Genomic DNA, 14,676 nt, shown 5'->3' on the forward strand with positions numbered 1-14,676 from the left:
GTATGTATGTATGTATGTATGTATGTATGTATGTATGTATGTATGTATGTATGTACTTTATCTATCTATCTATCTATCTATCTATCTATCTGTCTATCTATAGGAAGAGGAGACACTACGGATCTATTCGAAGTGCTGACAGTACGGATCTATGGGAAGAGTAGAGAGTACGGATCTATGCGAAGAGCAGAGAGTACATATCTATGCAAAGAGTAGACAGTACAGATCTATCGCAAGAACAAAGAATACGGATCTATGGGAGGTGAAGACAATACGGGTCTATTGGAAAAGTAGAGAGTACGGCTCTATGCGAATATCAGAAGGTATAGATGTGTGTAAAGAGTAGACAGTACGGATCTATCAGAAGAGCAGAGAAAACGGATATATGGGAGGGGGAGACAGTACTGGTCTCTAGAAAGCAGAGACAGTACACGGATCTATGAGAAGAGTAGAGATTACGGATCTATGATAAGATCAGAGAGTACGGATGTATGGGAGGAGGAGACAGGACGGGTATATGCTAATAGTAGAGACTACGGTTCTATGAAGTAAGGGTCTATGACATCTGTGACACTTCAGACCTACCAGAGGGAAGATACAGTACGGATTCAGGGGAGGTGGAGTATAGATCTATAAGCGGAGAAGTACGGAACTGTGGGTTGGAAGAGAGTTCAGATCTATGTGATGGAAGAGAGTTCAGATCTATGTAATGGAAGAGTTCAGATCTATGTGATGGAAGAGGGTTCAGATCTGTGTGATGGAAGAGGGTTCAGATCTATGTGATGGAAGAGGGTTCAGATCTGTGTGATGAAAGAGAGTTCAGATCTATGTGATGGAAGAGGATTCAGATCTATGTGATGGAAGAGAGTTCAGATCTATGTAATGGAAGAGTTCAGATCTATGTGATGGAAGAGGGTTCAGATCTGTGTGATGGAAGAGGGTTCAGATCTATGTGATGGAAGAGGATTCAGATCTATGTGATGGAAGAGAGTTCAGATCTATGTAATGGAAGAGTTCAGATCTATGTGATGGAAGAGGGTTCAGATCTGTGTGATGAAAGAGGGTTCAGATCTATGTGATGGAAGAGAGTTCAGATCTGTGTGATGGAAGAGAGTTCAGATCTATGTGATGGAAGAGTGTTCGGACCTTTGGGAGGAAAGAGAGTATAGATGCATGGGAGTGAAGATAGTACGAATCTATGGGAGGGAAGAGAGTACGGACCCATGGAAGGGAAGAGAGTACAGATCCATGGAAGGGAAGAGAGTACGGATCCATGGAAGGGAAGAGAGTACAGATCTATGGGAGGAGAATTACGGATGTATGGTGAGTGTGGACAGAATGGATCTCGCCCCTTTGGGTAGTGCAGACAGCAGGACACAAAGGAAGTGTTTATGCAGTAGTGTGTTTCTAGGTAGTGCAAGCAGAACAAACTATAGAAGAGAAGTATACAGTGGCTTTTAAGCCTTTAAGCGAAATGCCTAGGCATAGGTTCCGTTGGAAAGTGGATAGTCTGCGTTGTCTGGATAGAATACACATTAAGGGCCTTAAGGACAAAATAAGCAGTATGTGGGGTCTGATTTGATATTCATGTGTAATAACGACAAGTCAAAGGGCTACATGCTTGCCACCACTGACTTACTTTTTGTCCTCACTGGAATTGTTAAACAGGCACCAAATGAATAAAAAGGTTCTTAACATTATTCACATTTGTGAAACGTTGGGTGGGCAGATCTGCAATGAGAATACATACACGTTGATAAGACACATTGTTGTCACAAATGATAAGGCTCTCGGCAAAGTGTCGTGCAATGCTACAACCACAGTGCGTGGAGACGTCTTTGTCCATTCGTGAGACTATTTAACGATCGTACCAGTTTGCATTTTCTTCGTCATGTATTTCCGTGATGGCTTTAATAGACGACCTGTCTTCAACTTTCTTCAACAAATCTCCCGAGTTATCCCCCACCATGCGGCAAATGTATACATTTCATTGTGTGAAACGAGATTAGTATCTTGTCTGAAAACAACTCGCCTAATGCGAAGTGACAAGGATAGTATCAAACAAAAGATTAATATTTTCATCCCAATTAGAAAAAAATCGAACACAGCATGAAACAAGCGTCGGTGTAATATCTCATGGGATAACTTGACTTAGAAATCTTAATTCCGTTCAGTGCTAGACTTGACGCACAGTGAAACGTTCACCGCTGAGATTTCTATGCGATGGAATCATTGTGAAGCGTTCTCAGGGAGGGCGTTAATTTCTCCTCCTGTTTGCAGCGTTCCGGTCTCTAAGTTCCAACAAGGGAACGGATTAACAGTGAAACTGTGAAAGGGGAAAACATATTCCACGTCGATCCTCTTGGGTGTGTCGTTCTTAATGAAAAGACTACAGGTAATAATTAAGACGACGTTTGACAGATCGTTGTTCAAAATTGTGTTATAGATTATGTTACGCGAAAGCAGTGATCTAATAGTGAATGTTATTGCCGTAGGGAAACAAGTTCTATGAATACGACCTCCCAGCGATTACACTGATCAGTTTATTCTGAAAACCATTCTTTAGAAAATTGTACAATTAGCAGATTCTGTTACCGATCCTTACACCAATATTAAGCCTACGTAGCGCCTGCACTGATAACACCTCTTCTGAAGGTCCCAACAAGAATGTGGAACATTCATAAGTTTCACTTTTTTTTCTTTTTGCATTTACTAATTTTGTTGAACTTACTTTGATAGTGGTAGCCTAGTGGTTCAAGCGTTCGCTCGTCACGCCGAAGGCCTAGGTTCGATTTTCCACATTTTCCAATTTCTAGTGTCAAACGCCGTGATATTGCTGGAATATTGCTACAAACTATACTAACGCACTGACATGTTGGTGTGCATGTGTCACAGTCCATAAACCGCATTATTTTCCTTACCACACAGCCCTTTCTTCAATGCTGAAACCTTAAATGAAGCAAGTAGTGATTTCTTCAAACTCACTGGGGCTCATTTTCAATTGAAATGGAATTACGTGTTTCTATCAGAATGATATATGTTCACAGACAAAGCATGAGTGGGGTTATCATGTGGGTTTAGAGTGTGAATTTTTGGTAATCTGTTACTCACTGCACTACAAGAGCGTCTTGACAGTTAAACCAAACTGTACGGCAACGCGCTGCACACGGCGATCTAACCGCAGAATTGCTCTGCGAACTTCGCTCTCACGAACGTCATGGGCTCCTTAAGCATCTCAACACAACTGGCTTTATACTTTTGAGTCGAACAAAGAAAACGTCTATATACTTGCCGTTGAAATGCTGATCTACCGAAAAAAGTTCAATAATTTCCTTAAACATAATTAAATTTGTTGTGTTTTAGTCTATCGATATTTGACCTTTTCCGACATGTTAGATGTTGATATAGATGCCGTACCGTTCCATTAAACACGTCATTAAAGAGACGACTTGGAGCAAATGCCACGAGTCGAAAGAAATTGAAAATGAAGATCTTCCTTGCCACTAAAAGAATTTTTCAACAGAAATGCCAACTGATTAGATCTCGAGACCAGCTTTATCGATTCAAATTGCTGATTATGTCCCTTATCAAGTACAGGATGGGGTGGGAGTGCTTTGTCTTCTGTGAGTCGATCCGGCGAGACAAAACACCTCAGAAGATGGAACATTTTTACAAAAAATCAATTCCGGCCTCTTCTGTTGTAAATGAACTTGCTGATATGGATGATCGTAAGACGACAAATAATCGTTATTTTCGCCCCAAACAAAGCCAACCGTAAGATGCTTGTGGTCACTTGTGTCTCGTTGATGTGGGTTGGGAAGGTGTATCCATGGTGATAGATAGTTGTACAACGCTACTAAAGTTCCCCCGGGTTCGAGATACCCATGAAATGTGGCTGTTGTGACATTTAGATCAGACACATCTTACAAGGCTGGTAACAAAAAGTTGTGTTATGTTGTTAGAAATTCCTTGGGAATCTTTGGATGAAGTACATTGTACATGGATATTTGGTTTCCTTGGTAACCTTCGGATGAGTTATCATGTACTCGTTTCCTTGGTAACCAGATCATGAGGTTATTAACGGTTACATTAACAGTGGACAGAGGATCAGTGTGGAGACCAAAGGTCTCGAGTTCGAGTCCCGGGCCCACCACACCATATCACAATACGTTAAAACGGTAGTTGTTGTCACCTTGCCTAATGTTCGGTATGAATGAGACCAAATGAGAACCGGTTGGCTCGATGTCAGTACTGTGTGTCTGCATGGGGTATCCACGATAAACTAGAGCAAGGTACAGAATGAACCTGGAGCTCCTTTCACGAAACAACCTTTACTACGGTTAACCTTAGCCCCCATTCTTTAGACGGACCTGTGAAGATCCGGGGTAGAACAGATCTTCAGCAACTCGTACTTGCCACAAAAGACGACTAGGCTTGTCGTAGGAGGCGACTAACGGAATCGGGTGGTCAGGCTCGCTGACTTGGTTGACACATGTCATCGGTTCCCAAATGCGTAGATCGATGCTCACGTAGCTGATCACTGGACTGTCTGGTCCAGGCTTAATTGATGATTTACAGACCGCCGCCATACAGCTTGAATATTAGGGGTAGCCCAGTGGGTAAAGCGTTCGCTCGTCAAACCGAAGCCCCGCATTCGATTTCCCATATGGGTACATTGTGTGAAGCCCTTTTTCTGGTGTCCCCAGCCTTGATATTGCTGGAATATTGCTAAAAGCGGCGTAAAACTAAACACACACACTGGAATATTGCTGAGTGCGGTGTAAAACCTTACTCACTCACCCATTCTTTAACATTGTTCTAAGGTCACCTTAGTGACTTACAATCACCTTTGTCCTTTGTGAAAGAACCTGCACTATAAATCTAGTATTAGTCCCGATATGTACCAGCACCCAGACCCCTTCGTAACCAACAGATACAATGCATTACACAGGTTTCATTGGTAACCACCAAATTCTAGGTTTCCGATAAATGAGATACAAAGTACATGATCGTTTTGCAATGGCTACAAAGGTAAGACATAATTGATTATGTATTAAATCAAGAAAATATGAACCGACAAGATTTCTAAGCAACTTGAAACAATGTTCCTTGAAGAAAGAATGTTACGCGTGCAACCTGGTTAGTTCAGTGAGTTCGTATGGTTGTGAGTGTGAGTGCGAGTGTGTTTTTACGCCGCTTTTAGTAATATTCCTGCAAAATCACCAGACATGTGCATCACACAGTATACATCACACAGTATGCTAATGTGGGGAATTGAACCCGTGTCTTTGGTCTGACGAATGAAAGCTTTAACCATTAGGCTACCCTACCGCACCCACACATTTGTAAATATGTCAGGTTACGCTGTTGTTGTTTGCTATATTTCAAATATATGATTACATTCTCGTGCAAACTCGTGATTGACATCATGAGCCACACAGTCGGGTTACGTTGACCTAAAACCAGGTTCGCGTGTCTGACAACCCGATTCATTTTGTTACCCTTACGACGATTAAAACGTTCGCTCCTCACGCTGAACACCCGGGTTAGATTCCCCATTTGGGCACAATGAAGTTGCTGAGTTTCTGATGTCCCCTGCCCTGATATTTGCTGGAATATTGCCAAAGGCGTGGAGCCATAATCACTCCCTTAGTCTTTCGTAACCCGGAAACTCCCGATGATAGTATATGCGCGATACACGTAACTACTCGCCCCTTTCCGCGAACTACAAGACGTACCGGAATGACACGAGTAGTTACGAGTAACGCGGCGCACTTGTTTCAGCCAACATCATCAATCTCGCGTTATCTGCTTCAGCTGTCGCATGTTATGAGGAACCGTGTCTCGGAATATCTCTGACAATGTCTGGGATTATTTTTACCGCGGACTGATATGACAAAGCAACACTATCTGCATCTTTGTCATCTGTGAGATTCAGAGACAGGTGAAACCTGTAATCTTAAGCTTGATGCATCACAGACTACACCGAGTATCTGACTTTTGAATATGTTCACTTATGCTACAATCATTACATTTAGAAAAGAACAGAACACAACAGAATTTTATTGTTTTGAAGGCCGCAAGGAATGGAGATCACAATGATTATATACACTTTGGTAGTCTGCCTCACATTATTTTCCCTACAGCCTATAGCCCTCCATGTTGTGCTAAGACTCTAAATAAAGCAAGTCTTTAGCAAGTCTAGATTTCCCCAGGAATCCCTGGTCGGCTTTGGGCTTCTTTTCAATTTAAATAGGTTTGTTTGTTGCAATCAAAATTATATATCCAGAGACAAAGCCTTAGTGTAACATTTTGGTGACTGGGCTGGTAGTCTGTGTATGAGGCATATAACATGCATATTATAAACAGTCGTATATAGTACTTTCTTTAACACTTTCTAGACTTACTCTCTAGACTTACATCTAGATTACCACATAAATTTTACAGAAAAAAGTGACTGTATAATTCACTTTTCCAGTGACTTGTACCTGGACATGACAGTGTTACAAGAAGTACAAAGTTTTCGTAATTGACCAACTGTTTTCATTTTGAAAGAATTGACAAAATTTACCAGAGTTTGGTCTTTTGTAAAAGTAAGGTTTTATAAATTGGTTTCTGGAAACAAAAAAAATAGGGACATTCTAAAATTGCATGGTTTCCATTACCGACAGAGGTATTACAGGGAGTACAATATAGTTTACGTATAAAGGCACACCATTCCAACGGCCGACCTCTATTGGTAGACGGTAGATTAGATGTGCGAAAAAGAAGCATTTTGGCCCGTTTTGTGGTTAAAATGCTTAAATAATTTTCAAATCCAAATTGTGTCTTCAAGATCTGGTAATTTTTAACATGGAGTTTCTAACATTGTGAACGAACACAATGAATGAACATTCTTCATTGTAGAAGTTATTGCTGAAGAACACTCTACTCTTGTAAACATGCGCGAACAGTCGTGCAAATGAATTTACACACTAGAAAATATTATTTTACAACTCCAGCAGGTAAAGGCTGAAAACTGCAAACTTCCGTCCAAAACGTAACTACGATACCTTTGTCAAATACGAAAAAATCTAATAAATATTTCTCGTTCATGTCAGTTCTAGTTACCGTCAAACACGAGAGCATAGTGTGTTCGTCCCGGTAAACTATATTCCCTCTCTGAGTGTCTCTTGGGGTTCCACTTCATGCTACTGCTGGAATACCGCTCAAAATGGCGTAAAACAACACTCACTCATTCTTAGAAGAAAATACCTTGACACCAGTCTGTTGGCTTGACAGTTGAATGAATGAGAGTGCCCAAATAGGCAATCGAATGATGTAGTGAGTGGCTGAGTTGTTCACAATTTGGGGTTCAAACCCGCGGTAAGCGGATCCTGGAAGGTTTCATCTTTTCAGCCGCCGTCCAAAGACTACTGTGCTATCATTCAGATCATCCGCGAGAGGATGAGCGAGGTTGTGAGTGATTGAGTGGGTGGGTGAGTGTATGAATGAGTTTGTGTAAATAATCGAGTCTGGACTAGGCAATCCAGTGATTAGCAGCATGAGCATCGATCGATTCTGGAACCGATGACATGTTTCAGCCACGTCAGCGAGCCTGGCCACCCGATGCTGAAAGACAAAAATGGGATACTGAAGACCAATTCTAACCCGGATGTTCACGGGTCCAGTTTCTTGGGAGTTGGCTCACATGTTTGAGAAAATCCGTACCGTACCTAAAATGCTTTTGTTGTTTTGATGGGTTTTCTAATAGATGTTTAATGGCAGTTACAAAGTACCTTTGAGCAGTTTGTTTGGAAAAAGAACTTGAAGAAAACCAGTCGAAGAATATTGACGAACAGAGACAATTTCGACCCTCCATTGACCCCACATCTGGAGTAAGTAGCGCGGCCGATCATCAACACACTCGCGGGGAGAAAAACCTGACCGGTCGATCACGGGAATTGAGGGAAAGCTATTGGTCGATCCGGAGAATAAAATGTATTTGAGAAAGGGCTATTTTTGACAACTGCATATACCATTCCAGACAATCTACAACCCGCTGAACCCCTTTTCACGCCATGTATTGACAGAAGAAATGAGACGGGAGACTCGGTCTGGTACATGTTATCTTTGCATAAGCGCTGGCTGAATGCATAGATCGGGTGTGTTAAGGCATAGCATCTCTCTTGCAGCCTCCTGTATGGAACTCTGTGCGTTTAATTAAAGGGGGAAAAGAAATAATTTAATGAGGGAAGAACTTTTTTTATTTTCTCAGTTCTTTTTTTTTTTTTTTTTTTTTTTTTGGTGGAGGGGCTGGGAGGGGAAGTTGTTTATATATTGTTAACATCAGCCCATTGTTCAATTTAAAGGAACCCACCGAGCGACATTTAAAAGCTGGAAGATTCAAAGTCGCACGTGACAAATACGACACAACAGAACTGACATCCTACACGCACTATACTTGTGTTCTACCGGGACAAAGCCTCGTGACTAAAGTGTTCGCTCGTCACACCGGGTTCGACTGCCCATATAGGTACATTGTGTAAAGCCCGTTTCTGGCATCTCCCGCCTTGATAGATAGATAAGAAAGGATAAGATATGTTATTGCACATTGATGGAATATTTCTATACGCGGCGTCAAACAAAATTCACTGGCTCAGTATTGTTTGGGAAGCAGTTAATCAGGAATCCTTTCTGATTCCTGGGACTGAGATGTTTGTCTTTTGAACTTCGAAAGAACTTTGTTTTTTGGAATAAAATGTACATCAACATGGACAAATTAGATGCTTATTATATTTCATCATTTTTTAAATAAAAAGTTCGAATCAAATATTCAAACAGTCAAAGAATTTTGCAGTCTGAACCCTTCGTACATTCTTTTAATTTTTTTTATAACATTCTTTGTCTTACACTGAAGATCAAAACTGAATATTGAAACTAAGTGCTTCAGAAGAGTCCACATGCGTTCATCGTGATTTAAGGTCTTCACAGTCGGAACTATCGTGACCCGACACCTCAGGTCAAAGGTGGGGTTACAAGGTCGGGTCAATTTGAAGAGCGACACCTGTTGGGACGTTTTGCCTTCAGGTGCACGAGCAGTTTAGATAGTCGGCGTTTGGTTTGTTTTTGAACACAGCCCGAGGGGAGGATTGTTTGACAAAAATAACAGAGAGGAGGCACTTCAAAATAGTTTGGGGATGTTTAATGGAGATGATCAAAGGTATGAAGCGGCTTATGGGTGACACTGTCACAATTGTTGTGGCAGTCGTTATAAACGAGAGTCGTGGCTGAGTAAACAAGCAAAAGTCATGATGGCATGGAAATTGGCCTTTGGTTGAAGGTATCTGTTTAAATTACCTGTATGCCTGTCTCGAAATGAAGACAAGTTTCTTTCTCAGTGTATTTGTTCTTTTTATTATCTGGCTGGTCAGCTGTTGAAGTGCAATTTCTTTGTCTCTTTGCCTAGTGGTATTTACGCTGGGTTTCTTGGTGTTAATATTTCTAAGGAAAAACTGTCATTTAAAGGTCACATATTCAATCAAGGACAAAACCGTTGTTTTGATATCCACAGTCAGGATATGTTTCTTGCAAAAAAGAACCTACTTGGTGACAGAAGATCTGCACTTAGGGTGGCTGCAGGGAATAAACAATAAACCCACCCACCCACCCACCCCTCTTTCTCTCTCTATCCCCCCTCTCTCTTTCTCTCCCACCTCTCTCAGTCTCTCGGTCCTTCTCTCTCTCCTTCCTCTTACTCTGTCTCACACTTTACCCCCTCTCTCCTCCTCCTCCCCCCTCCTCTCTTTCTCTCTCTCTGAAAAGGCTTAATTGGCTTTGACACCTGATTTGATGTCAGTTTCGATCCCCGACGAACCTACTTAGAACTGTATGTTGCCAACCCATGCTTCTTGTAAGAGGCGACAAACGGGTGGTCAGGCTTGCTGACTTGGTTGACACGTGTCATCGTATCTCAGATGCGAAGATTGACACTCGTGTTGTTAATCACTGGACTGTCTGATCGCTATATAGCTGGAATACTGTTGATTGCGGCGTCAAACAACATACAAACTTCTGAGAGTAGGTGAGATACCCACAAACATCATGACGTGCAACGTTCCTATGTTCGTCATTATGAATGTGAGCAACGTCATCGTTATGGCGTGTGTCTGCAACGTTCTTTTGACTTCAGTGAGGACACGTAAGTTCTCACCTGGTTGGGCAGTTAACGTCGTTTGTCGACAAGGCTAGCTAAGTGAGTGAGTTGTCGGGTATTTCAGTGGGAGTGATTTTTCGTAGCTCGGTGAGAAATGGGTATGAGTGAGTAGAGAATGAAGAATCGAAAGGTGACTGGGAGTGCTCTCCGGAAGACATGTGAGTCAGGGGGTCCATCAGTCATGCAGTAGAATTATTTTGAGAAAACAATCAATGAGTAACGTGTACCACATTCCCGATCCCTCCCAGGTCGCAAAATTGTCAGAGTAATTTCTTTTAACCTTGAAAATATCGGTCTGTTCTCATAACCCTCCCCAAATTATGTATTTCGACCCAAGTCCGACCACCCAGCTTGGCCTGCAATAAATGACATACTGGATTCCTGCAAGGGTGATGTATGCCTGTTTTATTTATCACCCCGTGCTTTCGGAACAACGGCTGGTCATTTCAGACCCAAAGCGTCCATGACTGGTCATTCTTTCTTGTAACCTTACGTTGGAGTAACTTTCCTTTTGTAATTTCGTCGTCTTTTGAGCTTTATAGAAATCCTTAGAGAGGGGGAAATATGAAATATGAAACATTTAATACAGTCGGCCTGTCCCAGCATTAAGGCATTTACTTGTGTGTGGTCGTTCATCGTGTTATTATCCACGGTATTTTCATTTGTTTTCTTTCAAGAATCATTATTTGTCTTCGAAATAAATTCATTGTCAGTAAACATAGATATGTTCTATGTCATAAACACCTTTATTTATGATTTGTGTTACAAACGTCCTCGGTTCTTTCAGATGGAAAATGTCAGGAATATCTGTCTGGATTGCGCGGCTCATAAATGCACATTTATTACCATAACGAAAACATGATTCTTCTGGGTATTTCTGAATGTCACGTCTAAAAATGGAACGAGAAAAATCTTTCAGATCAGATTTCAAAGATCAACCAGCAGATAATATCTCGCGTCTTTGAAACAAATGGCTAAAGGTCATGCATGGTTTGTCCTAAGGAGTGTTTCCACCAGACGGCGTCCTCTATTGACCGCCACCATGACAGATCTTTGAACCAACGCCACCAGCACGTGCGACGGCGCCATTAACGCCCTGACGTCATTAATAGTGAATTAGCACCTGAACTTGTAATGAAAGTGACCATTGGCCGTGCACACTTAACACTCCACCACCACAATGGGGGATGTCGACCGATACTGATCCTTTAATGACTTGATTTCTTCGGACGCAATTATGCAGGGTCAGAGTTCAGAGAGGAGTATTCTACCTTGATGCTTAATACCGGTCACTCTAATTGAGACGTCCACCTTTATGAGCCCGACTGGGGGGGTCCAGTCCTCAAGTTTATTGCCATGTGACCAGGTCCAATTATACACAATTGAAACCATAAGATGGTGGTTGCTAGGTAGCACAGAAAAGCCGCCCGCTTGGTTCGGGGCATTGACGCTGAAGCTGAAAAATAATTATGATGAACTATATTTCAACAGCGCGTCGGCTGGACTCTGATTATAGGGTATTCTTTTATTGTCTTTAATACTTCTTGTCTTGATTCACGAGGTAGCTTCACTGTGTGTAGTGGTAATGGTCCATGGGTGGATTAACAGTATTTTGGATTCAGACGCGAGTACGCAATATACTGAAACAGTATTTGGATCACGGTTCGCAATTCATACCCGACAGTACTACGCTTTCTTTGAAGTTTTCTTGAACCCGTATGATTAAAGGTAAAGTGAATGTAAGGTATCATATCTCACATTTATTTAACATTCAATGATACTCTTCAGTCCAGCCATGGTGCGTCTCACAATCATTATGTTTCTCCCTCCCGGCTATTGTTGCAATATCCCTAAACGAATCAAGCGCGCACAAACGCACGCACGCACGCGCCCACGCTTACAATAGCTAACGTACACCCATCCTTACAATTACCACCGGCTTTGTCAGTCAATATAAACATTAAAAAACAAAAAACATTTTGCAAATCACACATGATCTGGTTTGCTTGTTGCTTAACGGGGATATCAGCAATATTCACGCTACTTTGATATTGTGGCGGTCTGTAAACATGTGAGTCTGGACCAGGCAATCCAGTGATTAACATCGATCTCCGTAACTGGGATACGATGACATGTGTCAACCAAGTCAGTGAGCCTGACCACCCAATCCCGCCCGCCTCTTACAACAGGTATGAGCTCCTAAAGACCTATTCCAACGCGGATCAAGCCACATAGGACTCTCTCTACCATGAAAAGAAATCCCACTTGGGCAATTTGAAACAGGTTTCGTGAGTTATGCTTGTCGACACTTAAAACAGTATTTCCATTATAACTAAGCCCCTACCTTTCGATATTCCTGATCTCTGTATGTTCAGTTGGGTTTTTTGACAATAAATAAATAAATAAATAAATAAATAAATAAATAAATAAATAAATAAATAAATAAATAAATAAATAAATAAAATTAGCTCTGTCATTTGTTAAACAGTGAAGAATATAATAAATATATCCAATATTTTGTAGTCATCCTGTGTTTGAGTATTTGGGGCCTGAAAAATGCAAACCTATTGTTTGATCATGTGTGAACCAATTTTGCCCGAGGGCGATTTCGGATAACGGAAAGCCTACTGAACCAAAAGATTAGCCTGCTTCCTGCTTGTCTATTTTCACAGAAACAAATGAAAAAACCCGACATCAAATGATACCAATATTTTTTTAATCAGGCACAAAATGAAAGTTTGGTAAAACAGCTTTAAAGGCTCTGACTTTGAGGACTGTGAGAATCAAAATAATGTTTCCTTTCACAAACCGGAAATACAAACTGCACTTCCTGTTCTCGACGGAACAGAAGCAGTGAAATCGACATTTTTATTGCATGATATTCGTGTACATTTCGTGCGGACCGATTATTGTAGAACCTGATACGGGCAACCATTATCCGAACCTCTGTTTGGGCTGAATCGACACTTCTCGTGTGACTGCGAGACTCCGAATAGGTTATCGAAATGGGCGAGCAATGACAATGGGCGATTTTCTCAGAAATGCCAGAAAGTGCCCAAGTGAACTCCCCCTCCTCTCGCCATGGAGAAGAATTCTAGCGTGCTTCAACAACGGCTGACAGCTCGGCTAAAAACGATAAATGTTTATTACAAATCCGATTACGGACTATCAAATAACGTTATGCATGTCGAAAAACTTTTGTCTGAGAGTTAGTGAAACGCGATTTACTCATTAGTGCACTATGCCCGACTAGAGGTCCATGAGCCGACAATTGTTTCCCAAATGTTAATGGGAACACAGACGACACATTACATATATCACCTAACGATGCCTACCAGCCTACCTGTTCTATCTAGTTCAACAGACGTAATACATTTATCAATTTCCTTTCCTCCGAGTGGATATCAAAACGTCCTTCTCATTTGCCGCGTAGGTTCGGGTTGCAGACGATAGCGTGAGAGAATGGCCGGGTTTGACCCACTGGTCAAAGACTCAATCAATCAAATGTTCAATCTGGCGGCTAGCGACATTTGAAGATTCAACATCATCGTTTATTCTGAAACTTATGTTGAAACTAAGACGCCATGGACTTGTCTGTTTAATTGGCGGTCACGCGCTGTAAGTGGAGTGATACATGAACTCACGCTGATGTCTGTCCGGGTGTCGTCTGCTTCACCCTTACCGCCTTTTTCGTCGCTTTAACTGACAGGCGATAAATCTTATATGAAACCCTGTGTTATTTGAAGATTTGTTCCTGTTCTCGTAATCCTGTGATAAAGGGCATTTTCTCTTACGATGCCACCCAAATGGAACCGATTGTTACGGGTTCAGTATCGGCCATCTGCCGGAATGAATCATCAGATAAATAAAGTCATTCGATGGAAAATAAACGCCATGCCGTCTGCTTTTCCAGATAATGTGTATATTTAGAGTGTCCATTGTTTTCTTATAATGCTTCACACACAGAAACATATATACACCGAGGTTAATGGCAGTCCGTAGTCTGTGTAAATATGCAATGTTTCTTTGTATAAAGAGATCGATCAATAGAATGAGAGAGTTGGGGTTTTAAGTTACCTCTTAATGTTCTAGTGTCACAGTGGTTAATGGAATGTATACACTTAAAAATTCGATTTAACCAAAAATGCAATTTTTGTTAGGCTGAAAACTGGAAACATAAGGTCTAAATCACAGTTCTGATATTCCTATTAAATATGCGACCATCACATAACCATTTCTTGTCTCTCTCAGTCAGCCATTTACAGACATCATTCCTGACCAAGTCGTGTTGACGTCGAAGTCATGGAGGTTACGGAAAGGAGCGCGTGGTGACGGATTCAACAGACATAGGTGTATATTGCCTTTTAGTTGTGTTGGGTGTGTGGTCTGAACCATTATGTTTGGTTCAGGCAAACCAGCTGTCCGTTACACACTATCTGAACAATGCTGCAGCCGTCGTGGTCCGCAATTGTGTTCACCTG

The sequence above is a fragment of the Haliotis asinina genome, chromosome 11 (genome assembly GCF_037392515.1).
Source record: "Haliotis asinina isolate JCU_RB_2024 chromosome 11, JCU_Hal_asi_v2, whole genome shotgun sequence".
In the NCBI taxonomy this organism is placed as follows: domain Eukaryota; kingdom Metazoa; phylum Mollusca; class Gastropoda; order Lepetellida; family Haliotidae; genus Haliotis; species Haliotis asinina.